The following is an 18,134-nucleotide window of genomic DNA, read 5'->3' on the forward strand; positions in this document are numbered from 1 at the left end:
TGGCAGGCAGCATGTCAGAATCCATGAGGAAGGGCATCATCACCCTCATCTACAAGCAGAAGGGGGAGAGGGATGGATTTAAAAATAGGAGGCCCATATCTCTTCTGAATGTGTACTACAAGATCCTGTCCAAGGCTATCGCCAACCGGGTCAAGTCTGCTCTGGGACAGGTGATCCACCCGGATAAAACCTGTGCTGTACCGGGCAGGAAGATCTCGGACAGCCTCGCGCTGCTGAGGGACACCATTACCTTTGTGCAGGACAGCGGGGTGGACACCTGCCTGGTCAGCTTGGACCAGGAGAAAGCCTTCGACAGGATATTGTACACGTACATGACAGATGTACTCTACAAATTAGGATTTGGGTAAGAAATCAGTAATTGGATCAGACTGCTCTACACGGACATAGGTCAGTGGGTGGGAAACACATTGCTCTAACAGCTTGGACACTTTCCTTCTCCTGTTCTCTCTCCGGATCTACTTTGATCCATTGGAGCCATTGGAAATATGAAAACAGAGTATTCGTCAGATGATAACGTGGAGGAGGAAGTCAAGAGGAAAGATCAGATCATAAATGGAGCAATAGAATGATTAATGAGAGAATACTGCAGTGATCTGAATGCGCCTTCCCAAAATCAGGATGTACAAACTAGAGAAGGAAGAAGAATAAATGTGTCTACTACTGTCAAAACTACTTCCTACAGTCTCAGAATCAACTCCTACAACCACCATGAGGAGGCCTCAGCACCTGAGATTGTTTTCACAGCCGCAAGCTCACCTGCCAAGAAGAGTGATCCACCTTGTCAGGAGAGACATTATCCCACAAGAGTAAGAAATCCTCCACAGTGATGAAATCTTCAGGTTTGAATGAGATGATTTAAAATTTACTGTGCGGTGGATGTCTGTATATAGTAGCTGTATTATATAGTATACTGTGTATATAATTGAGATGCTTCCTGTTGCATTGAAGATTATAGCTAAGCAGGGAGGAGTGTTGCGTGTTTAATATTTCAGTTATATGTGAGTAATCTAGTGTATATATTGGTTGATTCAGCATTCCTGTTTATTTAAAGAAACCAGTACGGGTTATATGTATAAATCCATGCATTGCACATGTCATCACACTACCACGTGATGTGTGTGCACCTCACTTAAAGTAAGCATGAAGTTAGATATTTTCAGACTCCTGTGTCTTGCTTTGACAGTTTGTTTTGAAATTACAAGTATCTTGTCCTCATATCATCCTGCTCTCTATCAACAATAAGCTGCTAAAACATACAGTTAAACAGCTCAAAACTCAAACCTATTTTCCTAATAAACTCACTCCCCATAATATGCTCTTGAGCAGTTGGCAAGTTGATGAGCAGAACTGAGTGGGGCACACTCAGTTGTCCCAACGGTATTTCAGTGGTGTAGTCAGTTCCTCTGCTGTGGATGTACCGTAAATCCAGTTAAAATAATATTATCTTGTGTTTCCCAACTTGGGACATTCATTTGTAGATGTGTTTAGAGTGGTTGAGAACCTCCTGTATCCCAAAGAAATTCCCCAAGTAGGACTGAGTGTAAAATTGAAGTTAGATACAGAAGAATTACTGTCCACTCCTTTGCTTCATCTCAACTGTGAATGAACTTGTTCTGCTGGGTGAGCCGGACAAATTCTCGAGGATCATCTCTGTCATTTAACTTTTGATAGGTCTTATAACAAAAAAACCAAGAAACACAAGGGACGTGTTCAAAGGCATGTTTTTTACTTGCAAGGAGTAATATCCTCAAGGGACGGCAGGCTGCTTCTGATTTACACTTTATAACATATAACTTTTTATACAAGTTTTCAGGCTATTCTGTGTCTGTTATGTGTTCTGGGAGTCAGCGCCCCCACTTACCAGCTGCAGTACTCAAGGCCACAATCTCCCCTTACTTACACATGAACAATGATTAAGACATTACATGCCTCCAGTCACATATACACTTAGCTTGTAGTAAAGCTCTCTGGGATTAGACAGGTTCCATTTTGCAAGACTAAACACATAAAAAAACAGTAAGTGTAACATTCTCCTTCGCGTGTAACAAACGCCGAATTTAACGTCGAGATAAACCACAGTTAATAAGAACCAGATCGCAGTAAGATTAACCATTTACTGTTCACTCTTCACATTAACATATGGTGAAAAAGCGTTGCTCTCACTGTGATTTCTCATGCCTGCAAAACAACTTCTGCTCAGATGTGCCTCGTGGAAAGCCCCCACCCTCGCGCTAATTTCAAGCCGGTACTTTCCCACAAGACGCGACGAAACCGGATGTGACGTCATCGCATGCCGATATATTTTACATGCAATGAATATACTTTAAACACTTCTAATTTTAACTAGAAAATACTATCGAATGAATTACTAAGCAGAAAATATTATAAACTAAATAACTGTCGTAAAGACAGCACACTCCCCGCTTGACCTTCGTAAGGTCACAATGAGCAGAGTACAAAACTTAGTCTCTTAATCAGTCATTGGGTAGAAGTAGAATAACTTCTGTAACTGGCCTTTGGTAAATTTTCACGTCGCCTTGGTCGGTGGTCTTCAATTCGATCTTCCTGACATGTTCATCCTCGCTAGGGAATGTAGCAGTGATTCTGGCCGTTGGCCAGCTGTTGCGGGTGGCTTGCTTGTCCCTGAGCAGGACTAAGTCTCCAACTTGAAGATTCCTTCAGGGTTCTGTCCACTTTTGTCTCTGTTGCAACAAAGGTAGATATTTTTGTCTCCAGCGAGGCCAGAACTGATTTGCCAGAGCCTGGACTTGTCTCCATTGCTTTGTGTACAAATCCTTGTCTGAGAAGTCTCCTGGTGGAGGAGGTGCTCCTGCCTTCTGTGTAAGGAGCATTGATGGCGAAAGGATGAAGGGGTTTTCTGGGTCAGAAGACACAGGTAGGAGTGATTGTGCGTTTATAATGGCTGTGACCTCTGCCATTAGGGTGCACAGTACCTCGTGGGCCAATCGGGTGCGTTGCTGCATCTCAGGTTTCCTTTTCCGGGTTTTCCGTAAGGACGTGAACCGTTTGACTGCCTGCTCTTTGTTATCTGGTGAGCGCTGGCGTGGTTCTCTGAAAGGCAATGGGGCAACCCCATTATTTGCTTCATCTCTGAAGACCTTGGTGTCTTTGGGTTTTAAAGAAATGGTATCTTGAGCTGATTGTGCAAGTTTGTTTCCGTGCTCGGTTTGAATGAAAACTGACTGACCTGGCGTCTCGTCGGTTGCTTTACGCTTGGTAATGTCTTGTGCTTCTTTAGGGTACACCTCAGTGAGGCAGATCTTGGAACAAGAACGGCTTGACTGAGTTTGACCGCAAACTTCTGTACAGTTCGAGCTGACAATTGTTGTCCTGGAGTGAGCCTCTCCCTCCCCGCCGTCCTGTGGTGGGGGTGAAGGAGCGTTGTCGGTTCTTTCATTCTTGACTTCATCATGGAGCCGTGAGGGTAAATTTCCTTCCTTGTATGGATGTGATGCAATCGTGACTCTCTGAGGTTCCTCGTAGCTGGGGAAGTTATCGAATACGTATGGAGAGGGGAGACGAGCCTGCCTGTCTATTTGATATTGTACATAGTCGCTTGTGCGTTCCAGTCTGGTCCTTTCTAAAGTAGATCTTACTTCGGTCAGATCACGCGACCCTTCAGGTTCTTCTATGTACCCTGCTTCCGCCATGGCAGCTTTTTCTTCTCTTTCTAGCTGCAGCACTTGCAATTCTGTCGATATTTTTGCCATTTCCAACTGGGTTTCGGCTTCTCTGGCGGCCCTTTCTTTCTGGATTTCGGCTTCTCTGGCGGCCCTTTCGGCTTCTCTGGCAGCCTTTTCTGCTTCTCTGGCAGCCCTTTCTTTCTGGATTTCGGCTTCTCTGGTGGCCTGTTTCATTTTCAAAACTGCTTCTTGTCTGGCGTAACGCAGTCGCACCTTGGCGGCTTCTGCCTTGGCTCTTGCCTGGGTGGACTTACTTGATGTCGGTTTACCGCCCTTGTCGCTGGGCGGCGTCGACTTGATGCTGGGTCGAGCTGACATTGCAGCACTTGAAACACCTGATAATGCCGCTTTTTCACTGTAACGTTCTCCTTCACGTGTAACGAATGCCGAATTTAACGTCGAGATAAACCACAGTCAATGAAACCAGATCGCAGTAAGATTAACCATTTACTGTTCACTCTTCACAATAACATATGGTGAAAAAGCGTTGCTCTCACTGTGATTTCTCATGCCTGCAAAACAACTTCTGCTCAGGTGAGCCTCGTGGTGAGCCCCCACCCTCGCGCTAATTTCAAACCGGTATTTTCCCACAAGACGCGGCGAAACCGGATGTGACGTCATCACTTGCCGATATATTTTACATGCAATGAATATGCTTTAAACACTTCTAATTTTAACTAGAAAATACTATCGAATGAATTACTAAGCAGAAAATATTATAAACTAAATAACTGTCGTAAAGACAGCACAGTAAGGTTTCAAATGCATTTCTGTATTCCCCATTTTGTTGTTATATGATAACATCATAGTTTCATAAGCTTCTGCTATAGAATGCAGTAATCAAAGTGATTTCAGACATTCAAATAATGATACAGACTCAGAGCTTCAGTAAAGCAAAATCCCTATTTCCTAGTCTGCACCAGCAGGAACCCATTTTCTAGTACTCTCTTCCTATGGGTCCAAACACCTTGCACAGAAATAACAAGAGGATGACTGACAGTATTATAATAGCAATACTCACTCCACAATGCAGGACAGCAGCCCATCATCATCCCCAATGGACACAAGCTTCCTGTGGGATTATAATTGTGGAACTGGTCTCCTACTTCCTTAATCTTCCTGGTGACCTCTCAGATGTGATCTGTCAAGTGAGTAATATTGTTCTGATTCATCTTGTGTGTAAGTACAACATTTGTGTCCAATCAGGGCACACGTGCCTCCTTTCTCAGATAAAACAAAATCCAAAGCCATTGAGATTTTCAAAGCCACTGTATGGACCCACCAATTCTGCTGACAATTTAGATTTTGCTTATTGGGATTGATCAAGAGTATATGCAGTTTTGTTTGCTAACTTTTCCAATGCTGATGCCATGTTAATCAGTTTCCATGCTGCTTTCCAGTTCGCTGGGCAAGTGTTAACTTCCATAAAGTAGGACCAAGTCCTTTCCCCCTGGGTTTTTTACCATCCTCTGAAATACTCATTGTTTCCAAACTTATATCCCCATCTTCCCCCTGTGTCATTCTGGCTGAACTGATAAGGGAAGGAAGGAGTTTATGTTTCTGAGTTCAATCATCATTATACCAGAAACTAAACATATCTAATGTTGGACCCATTAAAGTAACGGTCCATCTCTGTTTCATTGAATGGGTATGGGTAAAGGAGAAACATCCATTTTTATGTGTGCTTTGAGAGCCAAGCAAAATCAGCAGCTTCAGTGTTCCTGGCAATCACGTCCATCAGGGAAAGTACAAACGTTAATCCCACTGCTGTCATTAGGACTCTCAGTAGTTTCATTTTTTTCTACATTGTTAAGCAGCTTTTTACAGTGAGAGTTGTCAATCCATGATGGCTTTTCTCTTACCATGATGGCTGCATTGGTGACCTGCATACTGAAACGTTACTTCAAATTGAAGTTTCAAAGAGTTCTTTCTTTTAAATGTCCACACCACCACGTAGTCTCTGGGTTCAATGTTGTAGCATTTCAGCTCTACTACTGGTAGTTGGGCTTCTTTTCCCTGTTGATGATATTTAGTGAGATTTTCTGTCAAGTCTACACAATAATTCAACATGTTCTCATCCAGCTTAAGTACTCCATTTGTTTAATGGAGAGGTGCATCAGATGACAGACACAGGGGCAGTTTTGTTATCATTTCATGTGGGGACAGGCCAATGGTTCTATTAGCAGTGACTTGAATATTCATCAGAATCAAAGGCAGCTCCTGTTTCCATTTTAATCCTGTTTCTTCACACATTTGCTAAGTTTATTCTTAATTGCTCTGTTCATCCTTCCCATTGGGCTGAGAAATGGCAGATGGAGTTCAACCCAGATAAGTGTGAGATGGTTCATTTTGGTAGGTCAAATACGATGGCTGGATATAGTATTAATGGTAAGACTCTTGGCAGTGTGGAGGATCAGAGGGATCTTGGGGTCCGAGTCCATGGATGCTCAAAGCAGGTTGATGCTGCGTTAAGAAGGCATATGGTGCATTGGCCTCCATCAATCATGGGATTGAGTTTAAGAACCGAGAGGTAATGTTGCCGCTATATAGGACCCTGGTCACACCTCACTTGGAGTACTGTGTTCAGTTCTGGTCACCTCTCTATAGGAAGGACGTGGAAACCATAGAAAGGGTGCAGAGGAGATTTACAAAGATGTTGCCTGGATTGGAGAACATGCCTTATGAGAATATGTGGGGTGACTTGATAGAGGTGTACTGGATTATGAGAGGTATTGATCATGTGGATAGTCAGAGGCATTTCCTCAGGGCTGAAATGGTTAGCATGAGGGGGCATAGTTTTAAGCTACTTGGAAGTAGGTACAAAGGAGATGTCAAGGGTAAATTTTTTACTCAGAGGGTGGTAAGTGCATGGAATTGGCTGCCGGCGGTGGTGGTGGAGACGGAAATAACAGGGACTTTTAAGAGACTCCTGGATGGCTACATTGAGCTTAGAAGAATAGGGGGCTATGGGTAAAACCTAGGTATTTCTAAGGTAGGGACATGTTCAGCACAGCTTTGTGAGCTGAAGCGCCTGTATTGTGCTGTATGTTTTTTAGGTTTCTATGTTTCTATGTTTCTAGTCCCATTCATTGGAGGTCTCTATTCATTGGAGCGTAGAAGGTTGAGGGGGGATTTGATCGAGGTATTTAAAATTTTGAGAGGGATAGATAGAGTTGACGTGAACAGACTGTTTCCATTGAGAGTAGGGGAGATTCAAACTAGAGGACATGATTTGAGAGTTAGGGGGCAGAAGTTTAAGGGAAACACGAGGGGGTATTTCTTTACTCAAAGAGTGATAGCTGTGTGGAATGAGCTTCCTGTAGAAGTAGTAGAGGCCAGTTCAGTTGTGTCATTTAAGGTAAAATTGGATAGGTATATGGACAGGAAAGGAGTGGAGGGTTATGGGCTGAGTGCGGGTAGGTGGGACTAGGTGAGATTAAGGGTTTGGCACGGACTAGGAGGGCCAAGATGGACTGTTTCCGAGCTGTGATTGTTATATGGTTATATATGGTTATTCACTGAGGATGGTAGTGTAACCCCTCACTATGGGATCGCAATGAGTTAGCGTTTATTGTGAATGCAAACTAACAGCAGCGTAAATCTACAATGCACGGGAATAACAATGAAAAGACCATTTCCAAATAAATAAACATGTCTAGGGTAGATATGCTTCAGATAAACACAAAATCATAAAAGTTTAAATGTTTCTTCTAAGGAAAAATAAGGCAAAGTACACCGACACTCCCATGCAAATGTACTGTTCACCATGAAGCAATAATTTAACTCACATCAGGGTAAACATAGATTGAAATTGTGTTAACAGAATATTTTAAACTATAACAAACAAAAAGGGCCCATCATATATATATTAGTCTTTGATGTGCACATAATCGTTGGAACTCTGCTGCATAATCAATCCTGTTTGATTCACTTTGTTTATTCATGGTACTGAAACAGTTCTGTGTTGAAGAACCAGACCCAAGAAAAAAAAGTACCCACTCCACATCCCAGGAAAAGGATGTCAAAATTTCCCCAATGGTGTTTGCTAACTGACTAACTAAAAGTTGTTTGTACTTTCCCTGTGAAACTGTAGTCTGCATGAGGATTTTCTAACATAGATATCTGTCCTTCCAAATGGCATTCTGTGTTTTCCAAATTCTATTCTGTGTCTCCTGTCTTTTCCCATGCTCTCTCTTGAAACAATATTAGCAGGTCAAATCCTATTGACTAATTACAACAAGTCTAACTTTTTAATCAACTGATTTTTAAAATTTAAATGACAAAAAAAAATAATTGTAATATATAATTAAAAGAGCATTTTCTTGCATTTTGAGAAAACTTGTAGAAAATAAACTCCCCAACAGCATAACTGTATTAATAAAATAAAGCATGATCTTAAACAAGAGTATTTCATTCACACCCCTCCCCACCCCACCAATACAGGCATAAACTTTTGGAACTTATCAAACTCGTTAATAACACACAACACTTATACTCAGTAACAATAACAGTTATGTTCACACATGTTCTGACAGTAATTAGGCATGTGCTTACAGCATTCAAATGAATTAAGTGGTTACAGGACATCCAATCCATTTGTAAATAGAAGTAACATATCTCACCATTGTGATTGATACAACACGCCAGGAGCATTTTTATGCTAGCCTCTATTGAGGTTTCCTGACTCTCTGAGATCTTATCTCAGTTTCAGTTCCTTCAATTTCATCAGTCTTTAATAATTCATTTTCAGTCATTATTTCATCAGTTTGAGTATATTCTTGTGACTTGCCATTTTTACTTTGAGATATCTCATCCTGTCTAACATTTGTTTCTTCCTGTAACTCTGTTTTTCCTGCCCTCTGACTTTATTTTCTATAATACTGGAGTCTGTTTCCCCTTCAATATCAAATATCACTTCTGGGGCTCCAGTGTTTGTATTCCTCACTATACCCTGGTCTAAACTGAAAGGTTCTGACATCCTTTAATTCATTCCTCTTCGAGGTTTACATAAGGTAAGTCATTCTACAAGTCAGCTTGTTTCTTTCCTTTTTTACTTCTCCCTAGTAGAGTATTTTTATAAGGTGTAGGTTCCATGTCAGACTCTGGGTCAATACGTACTTCCTGCCCTAGAGACAAAGTTGGTCCCAATGGAGAATTTTTACAGGACCTTTCCCATCTTCCAGTTTCAACCGTAAAATGATCAAGTTTGCCATCTGACTCTCCACTACAAGGTGTAGAAATCCAGCAGTCAGCCAACCTATCCTTCCCTTGTATTCCTCACTTACTTATTAAAACACTATTTCTAGGCATTAGTTGAGAAAAGTTCATCTTTGGATCCTATCTCTTATTGTTTTCTTGCTTTTGTTTCTAGCTAAAACTGTTGCTCTATCATAAGCTTTTTGCAGTTCTTTTTCATATTGGATACATACTTGAGATAAGTTTTTGTGGCACTTTCTCACTAGAAGTTCCAAAACAAAGATCCACAGTTTATCTGGCTTTGCGTCCAAACATTAAATAGTATGACATGTAGTCGGTGGCATTGCTCTGAGTAGTTATACAGTGTACCAAATGGCCATTTGCTCCTTTTCCGAGCATCCCAGCATGTCTAACTCCCTCAGGGTGAGGATCACATTGAGGATGATGTGCATTTGTCCCTGACTTCTCAACTCCAAGCATGCTCGGTAACTCATGTATGAGATGGCACTCAAAATGCCTTCCCTGATCACTGTACGTCCTTCTTGTAATGAATAAAACATTTCTCCCACAATCACTTTTGCAACTGTGGATGCTTTCTGATCCTTCATGGGAAAAGCTTGAGTGTACATGGTATAGTGATGAAACATTTGCAGTGTTACTTGAATCTGGCTCTTTGGAAAGAAAATCCCTGCACGCTTCATCAAGTGGTCCAGCACTTTGCATGGGACACAAAGGAACAAGTCTTTCTTGGAATACAACAAATGCTTGACATAGTAATCTTCAAATTCAGGCTTTATTCATGGCCAATAGAACCAAGCTCTCACAAATCCATAAGTCTTGTCAAATTCCCAATAATCTGAGTCATCATGAAGTGACCTCAGTACAATTCTCCTGTATTTCTCAAGCACAATCAACTGGGAATGTCAAGTTCTGTTTGTAGGAGATTTTGTTCCTCAACTCCAGCTTTTCACATTCTCTCGTCAGTAAGGGTTTAGTAGGATGTTTCATCTTTGCCGCTTTTGAAATATCTTCCTTGAAGAAGACTGACCAGATTTCACTTCTACAAATTTCACCTTCCTGGACCACTGACAATTCAGCCGGGGTTCAAGGCAGGCAATTGTTTCGTATTCGGGATAGTCAGGTTGCAATATGCTTGGGGAATTGGACAGCTAGAAGCACCCAAATAATCGAGAGCTCTATCAGATCACAGAAATACACTTGAATTTGCCATCTGTTGAAAACTGGCCTATTGCTTTAACACTTGAGGCAGGAATGTTTTCCCACTCTTGAGCAATTACCAGCATCTCATCAGATCGCCATGATAATGCATCCACTTCAATGTACTGACTTACCAGCCTATATCCAAGGCTGAAATCATAGACAGATGATGTTACCAGCCAGCAATGACCAGTGGCATCCGATTTTGATGAGGTCAAAATATAAGTTAGTAATTTGGTGTCAGTTCTCACCTTAAACTTAGCACCATATAGACAGTCACTGAGTTTGTCTACTAATGCCTATTTCAATACCAGAAACTCCAATCTGTGACCAGGGTAGTTTCGTTTGGATGGCAACAAACTCCAGCTAATGAGAGCAACAGGTCTCAGGCCATCACCTTGGTCATGATATAAAATACCACCTGACCCTCCATGGCTAGCATCGGTGTGCAATACATTCAGCAAATGAGGGTTTGCAAAGGCAAGCACGGGTACTTTAGTCAGTAACTCTTGAAACATCTGAAACATCTCTTTACACGTTACATCACATCTTTCCCTGAAAGACGCTGAATGTTTGAGATAAGCCTTGGCTTCTTTTCCCTTTGGTTTACTCCCTGTCATGGTCCGGTCCGTGAAGTCCGCGTTCCGGCTCACGGTCCGGTCCATGGACTCCAGACCCATTATGACATTCCCTTTCTTTGCTGAGAGGAGATTCCAGCACAGGAGCAGATTCAAAGAGTGACTCACTCTGGAGTAGTTTTTCACAAATTTCCAGTAACACCATCAGAATCCGAGGAATGAGCACAGAGCACTCACATTTCTGGCTCCTGGTCATTTAGTTACTGCCTCTGTCTTCGAGGGATCTGTAGTCATTTCATTCTGAGAGGTTATGTGGCCAGCATAGTTGACTGTCACTTCACAGAACTGGCATTTGTCCAGTGACAGTTCTAAACCTTCAGCTTTCAGGTGGTCTAACAGCTTCTCTTTATCAGATTCACTCATTGGTATTCGATGAGACCCATTTCATAGATCCAACACACTGAACCATTTGCTTCCATTTCAGCAGCCCAGAGCATCCTCTATCCATGAAACTGTATATTGGTCTGGGATTGTATGTCTGTTCAGTGTTCTATAATCTGCACTCATTGGTATTTTTCCACTGCCTTAACTGCTGAGACCTCTCTCAGAAAGGTGTGTCCTCTGTCACTTTGATAGTGTGATGAGTACATTTGGAGCAACTAACAGCAAACTTGTCAGTAGAAAAGAAGTCTTTGCATTCCAACGTCTTATCAGTTAGTCACTTATTACATTCCTCTGGTAGTGGTGATGAAAGAAGAACAACTTTGATGTCAACTTTTCTGATACAGGAGAATATTTCTCTTTCTTTTACTCAACCAGAAAACTTGAAACTACCATCAGAGGAATGAGATGTGCAATCTGCATACCACATTTGAGGGTGAAAACTCTTCCTATTACTATGAATGCAAACTAACAGGACCATGACTCTACAATACAAGGGGAATAATGATGAAAAGTCCATTTCTAATAAATAAACAGGTCTAGGGTAGATATGATACAGATAACCACAAAAGGAAGGGGCAGTTGGCTCACAAATAGAGAAAGCTTGGAGACAGTGCGAGAGGAAGGATAGGCAGGTGATAGAGAAGGAATGTGCTCCGACTGTTGGTATCAGATGTGTATATTTTAATGCAAGGAGTATTATGCACAAAGCAGACAAGCTTAGAGCATGGATCAGTACTTGGAGCTATGATGTCATGGCCATTACAGAGACTTGGATGACACAGGGGCAGAAGTGGTTACTTAGAGTGCCAGGCATTAAATGTTTCAACAAGGACAGAGAGGAAGGCAAAAGAGGTGGGTGTGTGGCAGTGTTGATCAGAGAGAGTGTCATAGCTGCAGAAAAGGAGGAGGTCCTGGAGGGATTGTGTACTGAGTCAATAACTCTACTAGGTGTTTCTTATAGACCACCCAATAGTGACAGGGACATCGAGGAGCAGATAGGGAGACAGATTCTGGAATGGTGCAATAATAACAGGGTTGTTGTGATGGGAGATTTTAATTTCCTCAATATTGATTGGCATCTCCATAGAGCAAAGGGCTTAAGTTGGGAGGAGTTTGTTAGGTGTGTTCAGAAAAGTTTCCTGACACAGTATGCAGATAAGCCTACAAGAGGAGAGGCTGCACTTGATCTGATATTGGGAAATTAACCTGGTAAGGTGTCAGATCTCACAGTGGAGGGCATTATGGAGATAGTGATCATAATTCTATCTCCTTTACTATAGCATTGGAGAGGGATAGGAGCAGACAAGTCAGGAAAGTGTTTAATTAGAGTAAGGAGAAATATGAGGCCATCAGACAGGAACTTGGAAGCAAAAATTGCAAGCAGACATTCTCAGAGAAATGTATGGGAAAAATGTGGCATACATTCAGGGGATTCTTGTGTGGCATTCTACATAGGTACGTTCCAATGAGACAGGGAAAGGATGGTAGAGTACAAGAAGCATGCTGTAAAAGGCTGTTGAAAACCTAATCAAGAAGAAAAGAAAAGCTTACTCATGGTTCAAAAAACTAGTTGATGATAGAGATCTAGAAGATTATAAGACTAGCAGGAAGGAGCTTAAGAATGAAATTAGGAGAGCCAGAAGGGGCCATGAGAAGGCCTTGGTGGAGAGGGTTAAGGAAAACCCCAAGGCATTCTACAAGTATGTGAAGAGCAAGAGGATAAGATGTGAAAGCGGAGGACCAATCAAGTGTGACAGTGGAAAAGTGTGTATGGAACTGGAGGAGGTACCAGAGGTACTTAATGAATACGTTGCTTCAGTATTCACTATGGAAAAGGATGTTGGCAATTCTAGGGATGCCTTACAGTGGACTGAAAAACTTGAGCATATAGACATTAAGAAAGAAAATGTACTAAAGCTTTTGGAAATCAGTAAGTTGCTTAAGTCACCAGGACTGGACGAGTTACACCCCAAACTACTGTGGGAGGCAAGAGAGAGGATTGCTGAGCCTCTAGCAATGATGTATGCCTCATCAATGAGGATGATAGAAGTTCTGGAGGATTGGAGGGTTGTGGATGTTGTTCCCTTATTCAAGAAAGGGAGTAGAGATAGCCCAGGAAATCATAGACCAGTGAGTCTTACCTCAGTGGTTGGTAAGTTGATGGAGAAGATCCTGAGAGACAGGATTTATGAACATTTGGAGAGGCATAATATGATTAGGAATATTTGGCATGGCTTTGTCAAAGGCAGGTCGTGCCTCACGAGCCTGATTGAATTTTTTGAGGATGTGACTAAACACATTGATGAATGTAGAGCAGTAGATGTAGTGTATATGGATTTCAGCAAGGCATTTGATAAGGTATCCCATGCAGTGCTTATTGAGAAAGTAAGGAGGCATGTGATCGAAGGGGACATTGCTTTGTGGATCCAGAACTGGCCTGCCCACAGAAGGCAATGAGTGATTGTAGACAGGTCATATTCTGCATGGGGGTCCAGTGACCAGTGGTGTGCCTCAGGGATCTGTTCTGTGACCCCTTCTCTTTGTGATTTTTATAAATTACCTGAATGAGGAAGTGGAGGAAAATTTGCTGATGATACATAGGTTGTGGATAGTGTATAAGGCTGCCAGAGTTTACAGTGGGACATTGACAGGATGCAAAACTGGGCTGCGAAGTGACAGATGGAGTTCAACACAGATAATTGTGAGTTGGTACATTTTTGTAGGTCAAATATGATGGCAGAATATAGTACTAATGGTAAGACTCTTGGCAGTGTGGAGGATCCGAGGGATTTTTGGGGTCCGAGTCCATAGGACACTCAAAGCTGCTATGCAGATAGTTAAGAAGGCTTATGGTGCATTGGCCTTCATTAACCATGGGACTGAGTTTAGGAGCTGAGAGATAATATTGCAGCTATATAGGACACTGATCAGACCCCTCTTGGAGTACTGTGCTCAGTTCTGGTTGCCTGATTACAGGATGGATGTTGAAACCATAGAAAGGGTGCAGAGAAGATTTACAAGGATGTTGCCTGGATTGTGAAGCATGCATTATGCAAATAGGCTGGCCTTTTCTCTTTGGAGCAACAGAGGATGAGAGGTGACCTGATAGAAGTGTATAAGATAATGAGAGGCATTGATCATGTGGATAGTCAGAGGCTTATTCCCAGGGCTGAAATGGTTAAGACGAGAGGGCACAGTTTTAAAGTGCTTGGAATTAGGTACCAGAGGAGATGTTAGGGGTAAGTTTTTATGCAGAGAGTGGTGAGTGCATGGAATGGGCTGCCAGCGATGGTGGTGGAGATGGATACAATAGGGTCTTTTAAGAGACTTCTGGATAGGTACATGGTGCTTAGTAAAATAGACGACTATAGGTAACCCTAGGTAATTTCTAAAGCAAGCACTTGCTTGGCTCAGCATTGTGGGCCGAAGGGCCTGCATTATGTTGTGGGTTTTCCACGTTTCTATGTTTCGAAAATCATAAAGGTTTGAGTTTTTCCTCTAAGGAAAAATAAGACCATCTCCTTTATGCTACTGACAAACCCATGCAAATTTATTGTGTGCCAGGAAGCAATAATTCAACTCACACTCATCAAAACTTAGATTGAAATTGTATGAACAAACATTTTCATCCATAAGTTGGACATTCCACACCAGGGATGTGTGAAAAGAGATACTTTTTAATCAGGGTGGTGATCGAGATTTTGAAGGCAGAATTTCACAGCAGTTTTCCTGAGTTGAGGAGTGACCGGTCAGCAATAGGGATTCATTAGAAAGGGCAAATAAGAAGAATACAAGTGCAAGCTGAGCGGCCATTCTTTGAGTGGCCATTCTGGAGAGTATGCCAGTCCTTACAGTGGCTTTGGCTCGTCAGGCTCGGGTCAGGTAGATTATCTTCCACGTTACACTCTCTCCCTATCTTTATTTGTTCATTCCTCATCTATTACTGCATAGTACAGTGAGAATGGCTCCAGGGACAGTGTTTTGTACTGTGTGTGGGACGTGGGAAGTCTGGGAGATGTCCGGTCTCCCAGATAAACATCTCTGTACCAGGTGTACTGAGCTGCAACTCCTGAGAGAACATGTTACAGAACTGGAGATGTGGCTCAATGACCTTTGACCCATATGGGAGAATGAGAAGATAGACAGGTGCTACTGGGAGGTAGTTACCCCTAGCTTGCAGGAGACAGGAAAGTTTGTGACTGTCAGGAGAAAGAGTGGAATTGCACAGCCCATGCAGAGTACACTTGTGGCCATTCCCCTCAATAATAAGTATACAATTTTAGATACTATTGACAGGGATGACTGACCGGGGGAGGGTGGGGAGAAGCCACAGTGATCAGGTCTCTGGCATTGACTTTGGGGCTGAGAAACAGAGACGAGGTTCTGTGGGTCCTATAGAGATGTTATGTTGCCTCATTGATGCCAGGATCAGGAATGTCTTGGATCGTACCCATGGCATTCTCAAGGGCTTGGTTGAGCAGTTTTGGTACAAATTGGCACCAATGACATAGGTAGACAAGGTGATGAGGTCCTGAAAAGAGATTTTAGGGAGATAAGTAGAAAACTGAGAAACAGGACCTCCGGGGTAATAATCTCTGGATTGCTGCCTATTCCATATGCCAGTGAAGGGAAGAATAGGATGATCTAACAGATGAAAGTGTGGCAGAGGAACCGGTGCAGGGGGCAGGGGTTCAAAGGTAAGGATTATTGTGATCCTTTCTGTGGAAGGTATGATTGTACAAAACGGACGGGTTACACCTGAACCCGAAGGGGTCCAGCATCCTGTGGGCAGGTTGGTTAGAGTTGTTTGGGTGGGTTTAAATGAATTTGGCAGGGGGATGGGAGTTGCAGTGATAGTGCTGAATGTGAGGTAGTTGGTTTACAAACAGAGGCAATGTGTGGTGAGAGAGGCTGGTGATAGGGCAAAACTGCAGTCAACAGGATGACTTGAAATGTAAAAGGTGTACAAAATCAAAAAAGGGAAATACAGGATTAAAAGTGTTATATTTGAATGTTTGCAATGTACAGAATAAGGTCAATGAACTTGTAGCACAGTTACAGTGATTTTGTAGGCATCACTAAATCATGGCTGAAAGAGGATTATAGCTGGGAGCTTAATGTTGTATTGAAAGGACAGACAGGAAGGCAGAGGGAGTTACAGTAGTCACGGGGGATTTCAATATGCAGGTAGATTAGGAAAATTAGGTTGTTGTGGGATTCCAAGAGGGAGAATATCTGGAATGCCAGCAAGTTGGCTTCTTAGAGCAGCTTGTGGCTGAGCCTATAAGGGGATCAGCTATTCTGGTTTGGGTACTGTTCAATGAACAGGAACTGATTAGAGAGCTTAAAGTAAAAGAAACCATAGAGGTAAGTGATCAAATTTATCCTGAAATTTGAGAAGGAGAAGCTAAAGCCAGATGTATCAGCATTACAATGAAGTAAAAGGAATTACAGAGGCAAGAGAGAGGAGTTGGCCAGAATTGACTGGAAAAGAACACTAGCAGGGATGATTGCAGAGCATCATGGCTGGAATTTCTGAAAGCAATAATGAAGGCACAGGATAGAGACCGATTGAATGCAGGTACCCTCCTCTGGCAGCAGTTAAAGAGAATGGCCAAATGCAGGCAGACAGCACTGAATGCCCACTCACTTTCCCCTCATATCCTCTTTGATTTCAATCTTCCTCGGCACTTTAATCAGTGAGATCAGTGAGAAGTGGAATCAATCATGGTCTCACGTGCCATCTCCAGGTTTCTTGGCCTTCAGGCTTCACTCTTTGCTCAAAACATCTCCGAATTCCCCTGAAGACAGCAAAGCACCAGATTACTCAATTGGCCTGAAAACACATCACCACAATGTAGATACGAGGAAATCTGCAGATGCCGGAAATTCAAGCAACACACACAAAATACTGATGGAACGCAGCAGGCCAGACAGCATCTATAGGAAGAAGCACCGTCGACATTTCAGGCTGAAATCATCAGTCATCAGGACTAACTGAAAGGAAAGACAGTAAGAGATTTGAAAGTAGGAGGGGGAAGGGGAAATGCGAAATGCTAGGAGAAGACCGGAGGGGGCGGGGTGAAGCTGAGAGCCGGAAAGGTGATTGGCAAAAGTGATACAGAGCTGGAGAAGGGAAAGGATCATGGGACGGGAGGCCTCAGGAGAAAGAAAGGGGGAGGGGAGCACCAGAGGAATTTGGAGAACAGGCAGAGGGATGGGCAGAAAGAGAGAGAAAAAAAGGAGGGGGGAGAAAAACTAAATATGTCAGGGATGGGGTAAGAAGGGGAGGAGGGGCATTAAGGGAAGTTAGGGAAGTCAGTGTTCATGCCATCAGGTTGGAGGCTACCCAGCTGGTATATAAGGTGTTGTTCCTCCAACCTGAGTGTGGCTTCATCTTGATAGTAGAGGAGGCCATGGATAGACATATCAGAATGGGAATGGGACGGTGATGCCCCTCCTCCCCTTCTTACCCCATATTTTACAATCCTCTTTGATATTATTGGTTAGTTTACCTTCATATTTCATCTTTTTCTTCATGGCTTTTTAGTTGCCTTCTTTTGGTTTTTAAAAGCATCCCGATCCTCTATCTTCCCACTAATAATTCTACATTATATGTCCTTTTTGTGCTTTTATGTTGTCATTAACTTCCTTTGTCAGCTACGGTTGTGTCATCCTGACTTTAGAAATCTTCATCTTTGGGATGTGTCTATCCTGTGCCTCCCTAAATGCTCTGGGGAAACTCCAGCCATTACTGTTCTGCCATAATACCTGGAAATGTTCCATTCCAATCAGCTTTGACTAGCCACTCTCTCATGCCTCTATAATCCCCTTTACTCCAATGTGATACTACTACATCTGACTTTAGTTTCACCCTTGCATATTGCAGGATGAATTCTATCATCTTATGATCACTACCTCCTAAGGGTTCCTTTACCTTATGATCCCCAATCAAATATGGTTCGTTACACAA

Source organism: Hypanus sabinus, chromosome 1 (genome assembly GCF_030144855.1).
Source record: "Hypanus sabinus isolate sHypSab1 chromosome 1, sHypSab1.hap1, whole genome shotgun sequence".
Classification (NCBI taxonomy): Eukaryota; Metazoa; Chordata; class Chondrichthyes; order Myliobatiformes; family Dasyatidae; genus Hypanus; species Hypanus sabinus.